Source organism: Coturnix japonica, chromosome 14 (assembly GCF_054131305.1).
Source record: "Coturnix japonica strain WE chromosome 14, WE-NBRP24, whole genome shotgun sequence".
Taxonomy (NCBI): domain Eukaryota; kingdom Metazoa; phylum Chordata; class Aves; order Galliformes; family Phasianidae; genus Coturnix; species Coturnix japonica.
Window position 1 is genome coordinate 7,032,421 of NC_140676.1, and position 6,235 is coordinate 7,038,655.

The window sequence follows — 6,235 nt, forward strand, 5'->3', positions numbered from 1 at the left end:
CTGTATGGAGAGCTTCTTATGGGCTGAGGGTGGATGGAGTGGTGTGAGGTATTGTGTGGTGCATAGAGCAAAAGGGCTGGTGGGTCTCAATGGAAGTGACTGACAGATTTGAGAGGTGTGAACAGGACGGAAGGGACCAAAGGTGAGCTGAGCCCAGCAGCCAGGGCAGGGTTTGGCAGAGAGCAAGGGGGGATGAGGAGGAGTGTGGTCATGCCATGAGGAATGGGAGAGCTGCTGCAGGGCTGGAGGTGGTGCTGACACAGGAGTGACACGCAGCTGCATCACCTGAGTGTCCCTTATCACTGTGTGGGGCAGTTCCATGCTTTGCTTTGTTGCTGTTGCTCACAGCCATTTGCTACAAAGCCCCAAACCAAAAGATCTGACCAAAAAAGAAAATATTTTTTTTTCTTTTTTTTTTTTCTTTTTTTTTTTGCTCTCCACCTCATTGCCATAGTAACAGAGGTCCTGAGGACACCTCCATGAAGTAGGTCACCGCAGACCCTGTTTTGCTGCCGCTCATGGCAAGCGCTGGGCATCCCCAATGGCTTGAGCATGGCTGGGCTGGAGAGGTACCCTGCAGTGGGGTACCCCATGGCCATACCCTGGTGGGGGTGACATCACCTAGGTGCCATCCAGAGCCATCCAACGCCTGGACACCGATCGTGGGAAACTGCCGTCCCTCCTGTTGGTGTCCCCAAGTCAGGGCTCCCTCCCATCCCCCTCCGCCTCCCTCCCCCCTTTCACTGGAGCCTCTCTCCTCCTGATTTGCATAATTTTCCATTTTCAGTGTCCCCTTTTCTTTTTCTCCTCTCCATATGGTGCGTCCCCCTCTCTGCCTGGTGCAGGAGCCCTCCTTAACAAGCTCGGCAAAGCCCTCTCTCTCAGGGGCTGCACATGAAAGATGTTCTGTAAAAACAGAGGCCGGCAAGGAGCCCTCCCCCTCTCCCCCTTGATTTATAAGGGGCCGAGATGTGGGAACGTTCCTGGGTCGTGCTTTGGAGCCGTCGGGTGTTTGCAGCCGTCTGCAGTGCCTGTTTGCTCCATTCAGTGCAGACCCCTACGGCTGGCGCTCCCCGCGTCTTTCATCTGCAATGCAAAAAGAGTGGTGGGGAAAGTTGGTGCCTCTCCTGCGTGTCCCAGGCGTTGCTTTCAGCTGCTGAGGGATGCTCTGTGCCTGCTGCGTTGGGGTTGGGCTGCACCCTTGCTGGTGCTGCTGCCCCACCTGAGACACAGGTAACAAAAGTGGCACAAGTGAAACAAGTGACACTGGTGGCACAAGTGACACGGCTGGCACAAGCTCTGTAACCAAGCAGCATTCAATATTCATTCACCATTCATCATCTCCTCCATCCCAGCCTGGGCTTTCCCACCACCCTTTGGAGCTCCATCCCCAGCAGCACCGTGGCAGTGTCTATGTACAGACCCCACTACCATCCCACTGCCACTCTTGGGGATCCCCCCAGTGCCGTGCTGCCGGGCAGAGGGTGCCAGCCCAGCATTTGACGGGTTAAGCCGGTCTCCAGCTAATTTCTCCCAGCGCTCCCCTCCTCCTCGCGCTTCTGTATGCAGCAGGCAGGGCCTCCGCGCAGGTTCCTGCACTGAGCTGTTGCCAGGGGAGTAGTTAGGCGAGTCTGAGCTATGCGGGGAAAAGGCCCGGGCTGTCAAAGTGTCTGAGATGAACCATAGCCCGGTCCCCCTGCAGCTGGGCCCAAGCATGCATCAGCCCTTGTTTGGAGCCTGGGAATGGCAAAGCCCAGGGAGGTTCAAGGGCAAACTTGCTATTCATTAGTCAGGGGTCCTTGACGTTCCCACTCTCTGTCTCCCTTCTTCTTCTTCTTCTCTTTTCTGTCCCTCTTTTGACAGATTCCTGGGTGCTTTGGGGGAAAGCTCCCCTCCTCCTCCTCCTCCTCGCCCCGCCAAAAGCCCTCCCCATAAAATTCCCTGCAGACAGGCAGGGGGACAACAATGACAGCACCGAGAGCCTCATCCCGCGGGCATCCTCTGCCCCCCGGTGCTGTGCACGATGCACTCACCCCATGCAAGCTGCACATCACCCATGTTTTATCATTGTGATGCTCACAGGAAATTGTAACTTGAGATAAGAAAATGTCAGCAGCATTCTCCTCTCACTGAGCCCAAAGCACTATGAAGTTCCTCCATAGGAAATGCAACCATGTGCCCAGGTGCACAGGGTGGGTGTGGGATGGAGGGAGCAGTGCTGGAGATCGTAAAGGTTGGAAAGACCACTAAGATCATTCAATCCAACCACCGACCCGTCACTACCGTGCCCAGATAGAACCCACTCCCACTGCACACAGCATTTCATTGCTTGAAGAATCCAAAGCTTGCTTGTAATTACCCAAAGCAAACAGCACATCTTCTTAATTTCAAATGATTTTTCTCTCTCCAGGTCCCTGGAGCAGAATGGAGGTGTAATGCTGAGGAGCTGCAAGAGAGAGCGCAGCTTTGGTCACTTTGGAGTTGGAGATCTTGAGCCAGGGATGAGGTATGAAGTCTCTATTTGCATCAAAGTGTGTGTGTGTGCAAAACGGCAGATACCGGGGGCTTGCAAAATGCAGTCAGGGGTGGAAGGGAGGAAAAAAAGGGGGAGAAGGAAGGGAGGGACAAAAAAAAATAAGCAGTGAATAAAGGTTTTCAAAGTAACACCTCGGCACAATTAAATTGTCCAGAAAGTTTCTCCGCACCGACAGAGCGGGGCTGAGCTGGGGGAGGAGCAGAGCCCCTCCTTCCTGCCCAGCCCCAACAACAGGCCTTTGGCACACAGCGGTGGTCCCGTCAGGCAGAGCCGCCTGTGTTGGTGGGCTGGCACTGGGGGTTCCACTATCGAGGGTGCTGTTATTGGGGGTGTCATCACTGGGGGTACTGCTGTAGGGGATGTCACTATTGGGGTTGTCTTTGTTGGCACTGGGTTCCACCCAGCCATCTCCTCCAGCCCCTCCAGCCCCAGTTACCCCGTGCTGGGGCAAGTGGATGTTGTCCCATTGCAGAGAGCATCCTCTTCATTGGCACAATGGTTGAGTTTCTCAGTATGAAGCACGTTCACATGGCACCAGAACACCAGCGTGGGTTTTGCCTGATGAGCTCAATGGCTCAGCATCTGCCTCCTCTCCTGGGCTTGGAGATGTGCTCACTATCCTTTGTGTCCCATCATGTGAGGACATTTGGGGTGACTTTGTGTAATATAGGGCAATGCAGCATCGGTCTGCTCCCCTGCTTTGCAGCCTGGCTCTGTGCTCCCTGCACATACACACACACATCAGCGTGGGGTCAGCCCTCTGTGACCCATCCCCAAACCAATGCATGTGGGCTGCATTTTCCTTCTGCCCTTCTAACGTGTCAGCTCGCTTCGAAGTTGTGCAAGAGAAAAGGGATTTTCCTCGGATTCCCACCAAGCGCTCTATGAATATTGCAATAAAGGGGTTATAGGAGATAACTATTTTTAAGAGAGAAAGAAAGAGGAAGAAAAAAAACCCACATAACAAACCACCCATGGAAATGGCAGCCTGGACCCCAGAGTGAGGAGTATTTGCACAGTTCAAAGAGTGCCGGTGGTTCACGCAGCCGCAGCCCGCGAGCGCAGCGCTGCGACCTACAGCGGATCGCGTGGCGTTGCTCCCAGGGCGCCTCATTAGAGCCACGCCGTCAGATTTATATCTTAAAATGGGCTCGCAAATATTTTATACAATTTGCAATATTTTATAAAATCACAATTTGGTGCACTAAAAAGAATAAACGAGCTGCCTGACGGTGCTTTTTGCGCCCTAGATCCAAGCGCGTGGTAGAATTAGAGGTGTGTTTGACTTTGCTCTTCCCAGCACTGCAGTTTATAAGCAAAGCGAAGGGAGGATGGTGAAGGACGGGGCTGGGCTCCATGCTAAAGGCCCGTGCTTGTGGTTAATGCGGAGAAAATGGTGGAAAACTCCAGGAAAAGAGGGAAGAACCTGCTATAGGGTGTGGGGTGAGAGCTGCAGGGGGAACCTTGGAGGGGATGAGGGCACTTTGGCTCAGCGTCACAGCTTCGGCCGCAGCTCCGTGCCTCATAGGTATCACTTTCCGCAGGCAGCCAAGGGCGCTGAGGGCAGGGAAAGTTAACGTGGAGATTAAAACATCAGAGGGCTGCTCCTTTAGTGGCTCTGACATGCAGAGTAATCCCTTGCCCCAAAGCCTACAGGGAAGGACAAGCTGCAGCCCCTCAGTGGGGCAGGGGGAGCACGGGGCCATGGCTCCGTGGGTCAGGAAGGAGTGAGGTGACACACGGCGGGACAGCAGCAGGTGGTGGGGTGTTAATGGGGATGGGGTCGGAGCCTCGGTCCATCCATGCTCCCATTTCTGTTCTCAGCTTCTGCGATTCTGTGTGCTGATGAAGAGACAGTAACCCGTGTGCTTTTCCTTTCCTTCTCAGATCCCAGAGAGAAAAGAGACGTCCCCAGCCCAGCAGCTCCTTCCTGGCTGTGCTCTGCTCACACTGTGCCCGATATCTCCAGGATTCTCCAGGAGGGACCCAACCTGTCACAGCCCCAACAAGAGGCAGCATCGGCTGCTGGACATGGAGGGGTTCTGCATTGCATCACACCTGTGGGGAGGGAGCCAGGAGATGGGGAGGCTGACAGAAATCCCATGTAACTCCTGTTTATCACCTCCAGGACCCAAATACCACTGGGCAGAGATGTGTGAGCACTGTCCCAGCTGGGTCTGGGGGTGTTGTTGGGTGCGGGAGGGAGGTCTGAGCGGGATGGATGCCATGCTTAGGGACTCTGCTCATGGAGCAGAGCTTGGCCTACACTGTCCGTGCTGTGTGTGATGGACTGACCATGGGCTGACCATGCCTGGTCCAGGCAGTGTTCCATTGCACTGTAAGATTAATGCACTGTAATTCTCCCCTATTAAAATCAACCCCACCCCATGCACTGTTACAAATAAACACTCCTTTCTGCAAAAGCCAGCTGTGTGATGTGGTACAGTACTGAGACAGAGGAGGCGATGGGCACGGAGCTGCCTGCAGGCACAACCCGGGGAGGATGGGAGCAGCCCAGAGCCGAGCGCCGCGCCCCAGCGAACGATCTCTATTTGGTCTGAGCCCTGTCTGGGAAGTTGCCGTTAAACCCAATGCAAACAGCCCCTGTGAAAGGGCATAATGAATATGTCTCCGCAATGATTTGGAGCTCCTTCTGCTTGCAGAGCGGGGTTCCCCATTGTGCCCGGCTCCCGGCGTGCTCTCGGCAGAACGCTCGAGGTGGCTGCTTTCCCAGCTGAAACCCGAAAAAAGCAAACAATGGGTCAAGGCCCGCATTGTGCGCGCCCAGGCAGGCAGAAGGAGCGCAGCCCGGCATGGCCAAGTTCAAGGCTGGGCAGGGGGCCGGGCGCGCGGGGATGCTAATGGGGCTGCGCTGAGCAGGGGGGGAGCGGGGACTCTGCGTGCCGTTATCCTAAAAGCACCTTGCAGGGCAGCAGTGGGGATGATTGCCCGCTGTAGCAAGGGGTGCTGATGCTGCTGGGAGGGATTTGGGGTGCTGGGATGAATGCGGGTGCTGTTGCTTGCCGGGGTGGGTGAGCGCCGCTTAGAGTAGTGGGACCGCAGGTGGATATCGGTGGGGATACCGGTGCTGGAGGGTTGAGAATTGATACCGTGGGGGGAAAACGGTGCTACGGAGACGGGGAGGAGATGGCACGGTGCAGCACTGCCCACGCTGTGCCTGCAGGATGGGGCTGTTTTTGGCATCTCCGCCCGCAGAGGATGCGGGCACGGCTCAGCCCCTCCCGGCAGCCGCCCCCTCCCACCCCCCCGCATCCTCCCCCCTTTCCCCGCCGGTTCCCCCGTTGCGGCGCGGCTCCCCCCGGCCCGGATGAAGTGTGTGGAGACAGGCGGAGCGGCCCGTGGAAAAACACCATGGAGGGCCCGCACAAAGGGGGTTTTATTCAAATTTGTTTAGAGTTTAGCGGATTTGCATGAAAAATGTGTGAGAAAAGCCGGCTCCAATGACCTCATCCCCAGCTGCCATTAATGTTCAATTAAGTGCTGAATAGCGGCAAAGGGGGGACCGGCCGGGACGTGCAGAGAATCCAGGCTCGGGCGCAGACTGTGAGAACCGGGCGGCCCCCCCACCGGCCGTCTGGCAGCCCCTCCCCGGGCGCGGCGCCCCGACGGGATCCCCCCCCCGCCCCCCTCGCACCGGGAGCAGCGCTCAGCCCTCCGAGTGCCCCCGGCACGGCCTGA